Genomic DNA, 15,271 nt, shown 5'->3' with positions numbered 1-15,271 from the left:
ACAGAGAGATATAATAAACTGACCAGACAGAGAGAGAGAGATATAATAAACTGACCAGACAGAGAGATATAATAAACTAAACTGACCAGACAGAGAGATATAATAAACTGACCAGACAGAGAGATATAATAAACTGACCAGACAGAGAGATATAATAAACTGACCAGACAGAGAGATATAATAAACTGACCAGACAGAGAGATATAATAAACTGACCAGACAGAGAGATATAATAAACTGACCAGACAGAGAGAGATATAATAAACTGACCAGACAGACTGACCAGACAGAGAGATATAATAAACTGACCAGACAGAGAGATATAATAAACTGACCAGACAGAGAGATATAATAAACTGACCAGACAGAGAGATATAATAAACTGACCAGACAGAGAGATATAATAAACTGACCAGACAGAGAGATATAATAAACTGACCAGACAGAGAGAGATATAATAAACTGACCAGACAGAGAGATATAATAAACTGACCAGACAGAGAGATATAATAAACTGACCAGACAGAGAGATATAATAAACTGACCAGACAGAGAGATATAATAAACTGACCAGACAGAGAGAGAGATATAATAAACTGACCAGACAGAGAGAGAGAGATATAATAAACTGACCAGACAGAGAGATATAATAAACTGACCAGACAGAGAGATATAATAAACTGACCAGACAGAGAGATATAATAAACTGACCAGACAGAGAGATATAATAAACTGACCAGACAGAGAGAGATAATAAACTGACCAGACAGAGAGAGATATAATAAACTGACCAGACAGAGAGATATAATAAACTGACCAGACAGAGAGATATAATAAACTGACCAGACAGAGAGAGAGATAATAAACTGACCAGACAGAGACCAGACAGAGAGAGATATAATAAACTGACCAGACAGAGAGATATAATAAACTGACCAGACAGAGAGATATAATAAACTGACCAGACAGAGAGAGATATAATAAACTGACCAGACAGAGAGATATAAAACTGAAACTGACCAGACAGAGAGATATAATAAACTGACCAGACAGAGAGAGATATAATAAACTGACCAGACAGAGAGATATAATAAACTGACCAGACAGAGAGATATAATAAACTGACCAGACAGAGAGAGAGAGATATAATAAACTGACCAGACAGAGAGATATAATAAACTGACCAGACAGAGAGATATAATAAACTGACCAGACAGAGAGATATAATAAACTGACCAGACAGAGAGATATAATAAACTGACCAGACAGAGAGATATATAATAAACTGACCAGACAGAGAGATATAATAAACTGACCAGACAGAGAGATATAATAAACTGACCAGACAGAGAGAGATATAATAAACTACCAGACAGAGAGATATAATAAACTGACCAGACAGAGAGATATAATAAACTGACCAGACAGAGAGATATAATAAACTGACCAGACAGAGAGATATAATAAACTGACCAGACAGAGAGATATAATAAACTGACCAGACAGAGAGAGATATAATAAACTGACCAGACAGAGAGATATAATAAACTGACCAGACAGAGAGATATAATAAACTGACCAGACAGAGAGAGAGATATAATAAACTGACCAGACAGAGAGATATAATAAACTGACCAGACAGAGAGACCAGACAGAGAGATATATAAACTGACCAGACAGAGAGATATATATAATAAACTGACCAGACAGAGAGAGATAATAAACTGACCAGACAGAGAGATATAATAAACTGACCAGACAGAGAGATATAATAAACTGACCAGACAGAGAGATATAATAAACTGACCAGACAGAGAGATATAATAAACTGAGACAGAGAGATATAATAAACTGACCAGACAGAGAGATATAATAAACTGACCAGACAGAGACAGAGATATATAAACTGACCAAGACTGAGATATAATAAACTGACAGAGAGAGAGATATAATAAACTGACCAGACAGAGAGATATAATAAACTGACCAGACAGAGAGAGATATAATAAACTGACCAGACAGAGAGATATAATAAACTGACCAGACAGAGAGAGATATAATAAACTGACCAGACAGAGAGATATAATAAACTGACCAGACAGAGAGATATAATAAACTGACCAGACAGAGAGATATAATAAACTGACCAGACAGAGAGAGAGACCAGACAGAGAGATATAAATAAACTGACCAGACAGAGAGATATAATAAACTGACCAGACAGAGAGATATAATAAACTGAAACTGACCATAACCAGAGAGATATAATAAACTGACCAGACAGAGAGATATAATAAACTGACCAGACAGAGAGATATAATAAACTGACCAGACAGAGAGATATAATAAACTGACCAGACAGAGAGATATAATAAACTGACCAGACAGAGAGAGATATAATAAACTGACCAGACAGAGAGATATAATAAACTGACCAGACAGAGAGATATAATAAACTGACCAGACAGAGAGATATAATAAACTGACCAGACAGAGAGATATAATAAACTGACCAGACAGAGAGATATAATAAACTGACCAGACAGAGAGATATATAAAAACTGACCAGACAGAGAGAGACAGAGAGATAATATAATAAACTGACCAGACAGAGAGATATAATAAACTGACCAGACAGAGAGATATAATAAACTGACCATAGATATAATAAACTGACCAGACAGAGAGATATAATAAACTGACCAGACAGAGAGAGAGATAATAAACTGACCAGACAGAGAGAGAGATATAATAAACTGACCAGACAGAGAGATATAATAAACTGACCAGACAGAGAGATATAATAAACTGACCAGACAGAGAGATATAATAAACTGACCAGACAGAGATAATAAAAACTGACCAGACAGAGAGATATAATAAACTGACCAGACAGAGAGATATAATAAACTGACCAGACAGAGAGATATAATAAACTGACCAGACAGAGAGATATAATAAACTGACCAGACAGAGAGAGATATAAACTGAAACAGACAGAGAGATATAATAAACTGACCAGACAGAGAGAGATATAATAAACTGACCAGACAGAGAGATATAATAAACTGACCAGACAGAGAGATATAATAAACTGACCAGACAGAGAGATATAATAAACTGACTGACCAGACATAATAAAGACAGATATAATAAACTGACCAGACAGAGAGATATAATAAACTGACCAGACAGAGAGAGATAATAATAAACTGACCAGACAGAGAGATATAATAAACTGACCAGACAGAGAGATATAATAAAAACTGACCAGACAGAGAGATATATAATAAACTGACCAGACAGAGAGAGATATAATAAACTGACCAGACAGAGAGAGATATAATAAACTGACTGACAGACAGAGAGATATAATAAACTGACCAGACAGAGAGAGATATAATAAACTGACCAGACAGAGAGATATAATAAACTGACCAGACAGAGAGATATAATAAACTGACCAGACAGAGAGAGATATAATAAACTGACCAGACAGAGAGATATAATAAACTGACCAGACAGAGAGATATAATAAACTGACCAAACAGAGAGATGACCAGACAGAGAGATATAATAAACTGACCAGACAGAGAGATATAATAAACTGACCAGACAGAGAGATATAATAAACTGACCAGACAGAGAGATATAATAAACTGACCAGACAGAGAGATATAATAAACTACCAGAAACTGATATAATAAACTGAGACAGAGAGAGATATAATAAACTGACCAGACAGAGAGATATAATAAACTGACCAGACAGAGAGATATAATAAACTGACCAGACAGAGAGATATAATAAACTGACCAGACAGAGAGATATAATAAACTGACCAGACAGAGAGATATAATAAACTGACCAGACAGAGATAGAGACAGAGAGATATAATAAACTGAGACAGACAGAGAGATATAATAAACTGACCAGACCAGACAGAGAGAGATATATAATAAACTGACCAGACAGAGAGAGAGATATAATAAACTGACCAGACAGAGAGATATAATAAACTGACCAGACAGAGAGATATAATAAACTGACCAGACAGAGAGATATAATAAACTGACCAGACAGAGAGATATAATAAACTGACCAGACAGAGAGAGAGATATAATAAACTGACCAGACAGAGAGATATAATAAACTGACCAGACAGAGAGAGATATAATAAACTGACCAGACAGAGAGATATAATAAACTGACCAGACAGAGAGATATAATAAACTGAAGACTGAGAGATATAATAAACCCAGACAGAGAGATATAATAAACTGACCAGACAGAGAGATATAATAAACTGACCAGACAGAGAGAGAGATATAATAAACTGACCAGACAGAGAGATATAATAAACTGACCAGACAGAGAGAGATATAATAAACTGACCAGACAGAGAGATATAATAAACTGACCAGACAGAGAGAGAGATACCAGACAGAGAGATATAATAAACTGACCAGACAGAGAGATATAATAAACTGACCAGACAGAGAGAGATATAATAAACTGACCAGACAGAGAGAGAGATATAATAAACTGACCAGACAGAGAGATATAATAAACTGACCAGACAGAGAGAGATATAATAAACTGACCAGACAGAGAGATATATAATAAACTGACCAGACAGAGAGATATAATAAACTGACCAGACAGAGAGATATAATAAACTGACCAGACAGAGAGAGATATAATAAACTGACCAGACAGAGAGATATAATAAACTGACCAGACAGAGAGATATAATAAACTGACCAGACAGAGAGAGAGATATAATAAACTGACCAGACAGAGAGATATAATAAACTGACCAGACAGAGAGATATAATAAACTGACCAGACAGAGAGATATAATAAACTGACCAGACAGAGAGATATAATAAACTGACCAGACAGAGAGATATATAAATAAACTGAAACTGACCAGACAGAGAGAACTGAGACAGAGAGATATAATAAACTGACCAGACAGAGAGATATAATAAACTGACCAGACAGAGAGATATAATAAACTGACCAGACAGAGAGAGAGATATAATAAACTGACCAGACAGAGAGATATAATAAACTGACCAGACAGAGAGATATAATAAACTGACCAGACAGAGAGATATAATAAACTGACCAGACAGAGAGATATAATAAACTGACCAGACAGAGAGATATAATAAACTGACCAGACAGAGAGAGATATAATAAACTGACCAGACAGAGAGATATAATAAACTGACCAGACAGAGAGATATAATAAACTGACCAGACAGAGAGATATAATAAACTGACCAGACAGAGAGAGAGAGATATAATAAACTGACCAGACAGAGAGATATAATAAACTGACCAGACAGAGAGATATAATAAACTGACCAGACAGAGAGATATAATAAACTGACCAGACAGAGAGATATAATAAACTGACCAGACAGAGAGATATAATAAACTGACCAGACAGAGAGAGAGATATAATAAACTGACCAGACAGAGATATAATAAACTGACCAGACAGAGAGAGATATAATAAACTGACCAGACAGAGAGATAGAAGATAAAAACTGACCAGACAGAGAGAGAGATATAATAAACTGACCAGACAGAGAGATATAATAAACTGACCAGACAGAGAGATATAATAAACTGACCAGACAGAGATATAATAAACTGACCAGACAGAGAGATATAATAAACTGACCAGACAGAGAGATATAATAAACTGACCAGACAGAGAGATATAATAAACTGACCAGACAGAGAGATATAATAAACTGACCAGACAGAGAGATATAATAAACTGACCAGACAGAGAGATATAATAAACTGACCAGACAGAGAGATATAATAAACTGACCAGACAGAGAGATATAATAAACTGACCAGACAGAGAGAGATATAATAAACTGACCAGACAGAGAGAGATATAATAAACTGACCAGACAGAGAGAGAGATATAATAAACTGACCAGACAGAGAGATATAATAAACTGACCAGACAGAGAGATATATAATAAACTGACCAGACAGAGAGATATAATAAACTGACCAGACAGAGAGAGATATAATAAACTGACCAGACAGAGAGATATAATAAACTGACCAGACAGAGAGAGATATAATAAACTGACCAGACAGAGAGAGATATAATAAACTGACCAGACAGAGAGATATAATAAACTGACCAGACAGAGAGAGATATAATAAACTGACCAGACAGAGAGATAATAAACTGACCAGACAGAGAGATATAATAAACTGACCAGACAGAGAGATATAATAAACTGACCAGACAGAGAGATATAATAAACTGACCAGACAGAGATAATAAACTGACCAGACAGAGAATAAAAGACTGACCAGACAGAGAGATATAATAAACTGACCAGACAGAGAGAGATATAATAAACTGACCAGACAGAGAGAGATATAATAAACTGACCAGACACCAGACAGAGAGAGATATAATAAACTGACCAGACAGAGAGATATATAATAAACTGACCAGACAGAGAGATATAATAAACTGACCAGACAGAGAGATATAAAACTGAAGACAGAGAGAGACTGACCAGACAGAGAGATATAATAAACTGACCAGACAGAGAGATATAATAAACTGACCAGACAGAGAGATATAATAAACTGACCAGACAGAGAGATATAATAAACTGACCAGACAGAGAGATATAATAAACTGACCAGACAGAGAGATATAATAAACTGACCAGACAGAGAGATATAATAAACTGACCAGACAGAGAGATATAATAAACTGACCAGACAGAGAGAGAGATATAATAAACTGACCAGACAGAGAGATATAATAAACTGACCAGACAGAGAGATATAATAAACTGACCAGACAGAGAGATATAATAAACTGACCAGACAGAGAGATATAATAAACTGACCAGACAGAGAGATATAATAAACTGACCAGACAGAGAGATATAATAAACTGACCAGACAGAGAGAGATATATAATAAACTGACCAGACAGAGAGATATAATAAACTGACCAGACAGAGAGATATAATAAACTGACCAGACAGAGAGATATAATAAAAACTGACCAGACAGACAGACCAGAGAGAGATATAATAAACTGACCAGACAGAGAGATATAATAAACTGACCAGACAGAGAGATATAATAAACTGACCAGACAGAGAGATATAATAAACTGACCAGACAGAGAGAGATATAATAAACTGACCAGACAGAGAGATATAATAAACTGACCAGACAGAGAGATATAATAAACTGACCAGACAGAGAGAGATATAATAAACTGACCAGACAGAGAGAGAGAGATATAATAAACTGACCAGACAGAGAGATATAATAAACTGACCAGACAGAGAGATATAATAAACTGACCAGACAGAGAGAGATATAATAAACTGACCAGACAGAGAGATATAATAAACTGACCAGACAGAGAGAGATATAATAAACTGACCAGACAGAGAGATATAATAAACTGACCAGACAGAGAGATATATAATAAACTGACCAGACAGAGAGATATAATAAACAGACCAGACAGAGAGATATAATAAACTAAACAGAGAGATATAATAAACCAGACAGAGAGATATAATAAACTGACCAGACAGAGAGATATAATAAACTGACCAGACAGAGAGAGAGATATAATAAACTGACCAGACAGAGAGATATAATAAACTGACCAGACAGAGAGATATAATAAACTGACCAGACAGAGAGATATAATAAACTGACCAGACAGAGAGAGAGAGATATAATAAACTGACCAGACAGAGAGAGATATAATAAACTGACCAGACAGAGAGATATAATAAACTGACCAGACAGAGAGATATAATAAACTGACCAGACAGAGAGAGATATAATAAACTGACCAGACAGAGAGATATAATAAACTGACCAGACAGAGAGATATAATAAACTGACCAGACAGAGAGATATAATAAACTGACCAGACAGAGAGATATATAAACTGACCAGACAGAGAGATAAATAAACTGACCAGACAGAGAGATATAATAAACTGACCAGACAGAGAGAGAGAGATATATAATAAACTGACCAGACAGAGAGATATAATAAACTGACCAGACAGAGAGAGATATAATAAACTGACCAGACAGAGAGATATAATAAACTGACCAGACAGAGAGATATAATAAACTGACCAGACAGAGAGATATAATAAACTGACCAGACAGAGAGATATAATAAACTGACCAGACAGAGAGATATAATAAACTGACCAGACAGAGAGATATAATAAACTGACCAGACAGAGAGAGATATAATAAACTGACCAGACAGAGAGATATAATAAACTGACCAGACAGACAGACCAGACAGAGAGATATAATAAACTGACCAGATAAATAAACTGACCAGACAGAGAGATATAATAAACTGACCAGACAGAGAGAGAGATAATAAACTGACCAGACAGAGACAGACCAGACAGAGATATAATAAACTGACCAGACAGAGAGATATAATAAACTGACCAGACAGAGAGATATAATAAACTGACCAGACAGAGAGATATAATAAACTGACCAGACAGAGAGAGATATAATAAACTGACCAGACAGAGAGATATAATAAACTGACCAGACAGAGAGATATAATAAACTGACCAGACAGAGAGATATAATAAACTGACCAGACAGAGAGAGATATAATAAACTGACCAGACAGAGAGAGAGATATAATAAACTGACCAGACAGAGAGATATAATAAACTGACCAGACAGAGAGATATAATAAACTGACCAGACAGAGAGAGATATAATAAACTGACCAGACAGAGAGAGATATAAGACAGAGAGAGATATAATAAACTGACCAGACAGAGAGATATAATAAACTGACCAGACAGAGAGATATAATAAACTGACCAGACAGAGAGAGAGATATAATAAACTGACCAGACAGAGAGATATAATAAACTGACCAGACAGAGAGATATATAATAAACTGACCAGACAGAGAGAGATATAATAAACTGACCAGACAGAGAGAGATATAATAAACTGACCAGACAGAGAGAGATAATAAACTGACCAGACAGAGAGATATAATAAACTGACCAGACAGAGAGATATAATAAACTGACCAGACAGAGAGATATAATAAACTGACCAGACAGAGAGATATAATAAACTGACCAGACAGAGAGAGATATAATAAACTGACCAGACAGAGAGAGATATAATAAACTGACCAGACAGAGAGATATAATAAACTGACCAGACAGAGAGAGAGAGATATAATAAACTGACCAGACAGAGAGATATAATAAACTGACCAGACAGAGAGATATAATAAACTGACCAGACAGAGAGATATAATATAATAAACTGACCAGACAGAGAGAGAGAGATATAATAAACTGACCAGACAGAGAGATATAATAAACTGAAGACAGAGAGATATAATAAACTGACCAGACAGAGAGATATAATAAACTGACCAGACAGAGAGATATAATAAACTGACCAGAGAGAGAGATATAATAAACTGACCAGACAGAGAGATATAATAAACTGACCAGACAGAGAGATATAATAAACTGACCAGACAGAGAGAGATATAATAAACTGACCAGACAGAGAGATATAATAAACTGACCAGACAGAGAGATATAATAAACTGACCAGACAGAGAGATATAATAAACTGACCAGACAGAGAGATATAATAAACTGACCAGACAGAGAGATATAATAAACTGACCAGACAGAGAGAGATATAATAAACTGACCAGACAGAGAGATATAATAAACTGACCAGACAGAGAGATATAAATAAACTGACCAGACAGAGAGATATAATAAACTGACCAGACAGAGAGATATAAACTGACCAGACAGAACTGACCAGACAGAGAGATATAATAAACTGACCAGACAGAGAGAGATATAATAAACTGACCAGACAGAGAGATATAATAAACTGACCAGACAGACAGACCAGACAGAGAGATATAATAAACTGACCAGACAGAGAGAGATATAATAAACTGACCAGACAGAGAGATATAATAAACTGACCAGACAGAGAGATATAATAAACTGACCAGACAGAGAGATATAATAAACTGACCAGACAGAGAGATATAATAAACTGACCAGACAGAGAGATATAATAAACTGACCAGACAGAGAGATATAATAAACTGACCAGACAGAGAGAGACCAGACAGAGAGATATAATAAACTGACCAGACAGAGAGATATAATAAACTGACCAGACAGAGAGATATAATAAACTGACCAGACAGAGAGATATAATAAACTGACCAGACAGAGAGAGATATAATAAACTGACCAGACAGAGAGAGAGAGATATAATAAACTGACCAGACAGAGAGATATAATAAACTGACCAGACAGAGAGATATAATAAACTGACCAGACAGAGAGATATAATAAACTGACCAGACAGAGATATAATAAACTGACCAGACAGAGAGACCAGACAGAGAGATATAATAAACTGACCAGACAGAGAGAGAGATATAATAAACTGACCAGACAGAGAGATATAATAAACTGACCAGACAGAGAGAGAGATATAATAAACTGACCAGACAGAGAGATATAATAAACTGACCAGACAGAGAGATATAATAAACTGACCAGACAGAGAGATATAATAAACTGACCAGACAGAGAGATATAATAAACTGACCAGACAGAGAGATATAATAAACTGACCAGAATAAACTGACAGACAGAGAGATATAATAAACTGACCAGACAGAGAGATATATATAAAACTGACCAGACAGAGAGAGATATAATAAACTGACCAGACAGAGAGATATAATAAACTGACCAGACAGAGAGAGAGATATAATAAACTGACCAGACAGAGAGATATAATAAACTGACCAGACAGAGAGATATAATAAACTGACCAGACAGAGAGATATAATAAACTGACCAGACAGAGAGAGATATAAACTGACCAGACAGAGAGATAAAACTGACTGACCAGACAGAGAAACTGAGACATAATAAACTGACCAGACAGAGAGAGAGAGATATAATAAACTGACCAGACAGAGAGATATAATAAACTGACCAAACTGACCAGACAGAGAGAGATAATAAACTGACCAGACAGAGAGAGATATAATAAACTGACCAGACAGAGAGAGATATAAACTGAAGACAGAGAGAGAGAGATATAATAAACTGACCAGACAGAGAGAGAGAGATATATAATAAACTGACCAGACAGAGAGATATAATAAACTGACCAGACAGAGAGATATAATAAACTGACCAGACAGAGAGATATAATAAACTGACCAGACAGAGAGATATAATAAACTGACCAGACAGAGAGATATAATAAACTGACCAGACAGAGAGATATAATAAACTGACCAGACAGAGAGATATAATAAACTGACCAGACAGAGAGATATAATAAACTGACCAGACAGAGAGAGAGAGATATAATAAACTGACCAGACAGAGAGAGAGATATAATAAACTGACCAGACAGAGAGATATAATAAACTGACCAGACAGAGAGAGATATAATAAACTGACCAGACAGAGAGATATAATAAACTGACCAGACAGAGAGATATAATAAACTGACCAGACAGAGAGATATAATAAACTGACCAGACAGAGAGAGAGATATAATAAACTGACCAGACAGAGAGATATAATAAACTGACCAGACAGAGAGAGATATAATAAACTGACCAGACAGAGAGATATAATAAACTGACCAGACAGAGAGATATAATAAACTGACCAGACAGAGAGATATAATAAACAGACAGAGAGAGAGATATAATAAACTGACCAGACAGAGAGATATAATAAACTGACCAGACAGAGAGATATAATAAACTGACCAGACAGAGAGATATAATAAACTGACCAGACAGAGAGATATAATAAACTGACCAGACAGAGAGAGATATAATAAACTGACCAGACAGAGAGATATAATAAACTGACCAGACAGAGAGATATAATAAACTGACCAGACAGAGAGAGAGATAATAAACTGACCAGACAGAGAGAGATATAATAAACTGACCAGACAGAGAGATATAATAAACTGACCAGACAGAGAGAGATATAACAGAGAGAGAGATAAACTGACCAGACAGAGAGAGAGAGAGATAATAAACTGACCAGACAGAGAGATATAATAAACTGACCAGACAGAGAGATATAATAAACTGACCAGACAGAGAGATATAATAAACTGACCAGACAGAGAGATATAATAAACTGACCAGACAGAGAGATATAATAAACTGACCAGACAGAGAGAGAGAGAGATATAATAAACTGACCAGACAGAGAGATATAATAAACTGACCAGACAGAGAGAGAGAGAGATATAATAAACTGACCAGACAGAGATATATAATAAACTGACCAGACAGAGAGAGAGAGATATAATAAACTGACCAGACAGAGAGATATAATAAACTGACCAGACAGAGAGAGATATAATAAACTGACCAGACAGAGAGATATAATAAACTGACCAGACAGAGAGATATAATAAACTGACCAGACAGAGATATATAATAAACTGACCAGTAATTCTAGAAACATTAGAATCATAAAGACTGATTACTTTGGGAAGGAGTCTGTGTTTCCTGTTGACCTCCTGGAGAGGTGGAGAGGGATTGGATGGTCTCTTTAGCTTTCCCTGAGGACAAGAACAGATAGATACATATATCTGACTATCTAACAGATAGATAAACAAGAACAGATAGTCAGAGAATACATATAACAGATAAACAGATTGTTCTTTTTTATCTGAGTCAGTCAGATGAGTCAGGTGAGTAAACCTTATGCAGACACACACAGACACACAGACAAACAGAGACAGACACAGAGAGACAGACACAGAGAGACAGACACAGAGAGACAGACACAGAGAGACAGACACAGAGAGACACACACAGAGAGAGACAGACACAGAGAGACAGACACAGAGAGACACACAGAGAGAGAGACAGAGAGACACACACAGAGAGACAGAGACAGAGAGACACACACAGACAGACACACACTACTTACTCAGTTCTTCTTTGAGTTCAACTGTAAAAATTAAATAAAGATAATGAAATAATAATTGAATCATGAGATTTATACACTACACCTGCTCATTGAACATCTCAACAAGAACAGTCAGTCAGACGCTGGTGAGTAAACCTTAACATGACAATGCACACACACACTACTTACTCAGTTCTTCTTTGAGTTCATCTGGTGTAAAAATAAAACAAAGATAGTGATAATTAAATAATGATTGAATCAAGAGATATATACACTACATGACCAAAAGTATAGGGACACCTGCTATTATCTAACAGTAGGTAGATACACTACATGACCAAAAGTATGTGGACACCTGCTATTATCTAACAGTTGGTAGATACACTACATGACCAAAAGTATATGGACACCTGCTATTATCTAACAGTAGGTAGATACACTACATGACCAAAAGTATAGGGACACCCAACAGAGATGTGGACTATTATCTAACAGTAGGTAGATACACTACATGACCAAAAGTATGTGGACACCTGCTATTATCTAACAGTAGGTAGATACACTACATGACCAAAAGTATGTGGACACCTGCTATTATCTAACAGTAGGTAGATACACTACATGACCAAAAGTATAGGGACACCTGCTATTATCTAACAGTAGGTAGATACACTACATGACCAAAAGTATGTGGACACCTGCTATTATCTAACAGTAGGTAGATACACTACATGACCAAAAGTATGTGGACACCTGCTATTATCTAACAGTAGGTAGATACACTACATGACCAAAAGTATATGGACACCTGCTATTATCTAACAGTAGGTAGACACACTACATGACCAAAAGTATAGGGACACCTGATATTATCTAACAGTAGGTAGATACACTACATGACCAAAAGTATGTGGATTAATATGGAGTTGGTCCCCCTTTGCTGCTATAACAGCCTCCACTCTTCTGGGAAGGCTTTCCACTAGATGTAGGAACATTGCTGCTATAACAGCCTCCACTCTTCTGGGAAGGCTTTCCACTAGATGAAGGAACATTGCTGCTATAACAGCCTCCACTCTTCTGGGAAGGCTTTCCACTAGATGAAGGAACATTGCTGCTATAACAGCCTCCACTCTTCTGGGAAGGCTTTCCACTAGATGTTGGAACATTGCTGCTATAACAGCCTCCACTCTTCTGGGAAGGCTTTCCACTAGATGAAGGAACATTGCTGCTATAACAGCCTCCACTCTTCTGGGAAGGCTTTCCACTAGATGATGGAACATTTCTGTGAGGACTTGCTTCCATTCAGCCACAAGAGCATTAGTGAGGTCTCCCTCTCTCTCTTCTCTCAGAGGACCTGAGCCCTAGGACCATGCCTCAGGACAATCTGGCCTAATTACTCCTTGCTGTCCCCAGTCCACCTGGTTGTGCTAAGCGTCAGTATAGAGACAAAGTAGAGTCGCATTTCAACGGCTCAGACATGAGATGTATGTCTCTGTATGAGTCTATGGTCAATCACGGATTACAAAAAGAAAGCCAGCCAGCGTCTTGCTCCCAGACAAATTAACACAACTTCTTTGCTCATATAATACAGTGCCACTGACACGGCCCGCTACCAAAACATGCGGACTCTCCTTCACCGCGGCCAACGTGAGTCAAACATTTCAACGTGTCAACCCTCGCAAGGCTGCAGGCCCAGATGGCATCCTAAGAGCATGCGCAGACCAGCTGGCCGGTGTGTTTACGGACATATTCAATCAATCCCTATACCAGTCTGCTGTTCCCACATGCTTCAAGAGGGCCACCATTGTTCCTGTTCCCAAGAAAGCTAAGGTAACTGAGCTAAATGACTATCGCCCTGTAGCACTCACTTCCGTCATCATGAAGTGCTTTGAGAGACTAGTCAAGGACCATATCACCTCCACCCTACCTGACACCCTAGACCCACTCCAATTTGCTTAACGCTCACGCCTCCAACTCAATCATCAAGTTTGCAGACGACACTACTACAACGAGACGGCCTACAGGGAGGAGGTGAGGGCCCTCAGAGTGTGGTGTCAGGAAAATAACCTCACACTCAACGTCAACAAAATGAAGGAGATGATTGTGGACTTCAGGAAACAGCAGAGGACCCACATTGGCGGGACAGGTTTTCAACTCTCTAGAGACAGCAGGAGTGGTAGAGATACTCTGAATGATCAGCTATGAAAAGCCAAC

The 15,271-nt window shown here is 36.7% G+C and overlaps 1 long non-coding RNA gene across 1 annotated transcript in view; it reads right to left on the bottom strand.

Annotated features, from left to right (window-relative positions):
- The window catches only part of LOC135567420 (uncharacterized), a 32,676-nt gene that overhangs the window by 5,975 nt on the left and 11,430 nt on the right, over positions 1-15,271 (bottom strand). Inside the window, exons 2-4 of the long non-coding RNA XR_010462348.1 lie at positions 13,247-13,267; positions 13,079-13,099; positions 12,630-12,704 (exon numbers count right to left, since the gene is read on the bottom strand). This is a non-coding gene — a long non-coding RNA (uncharacterized LOC135567420). The remainder of the gene's footprint in view (positions 1-12,629; positions 12,705-13,078; positions 13,100-13,246; positions 13,268-15,271) is intronic.

Source organism: Oncorhynchus nerka, unplaced genomic scaffold, assembly GCF_034236695.1.
Source record: "Oncorhynchus nerka isolate Pitt River unplaced genomic scaffold, Oner_Uvic_2.0 unplaced_scaffold_2076, whole genome shotgun sequence".
NCBI lineage: Eukaryota > Metazoa > Chordata > Actinopteri > Salmoniformes > Salmonidae > Oncorhynchus > Oncorhynchus nerka.
This window is presented reverse-complemented; position numbering and strand designations above follow the sequence as displayed.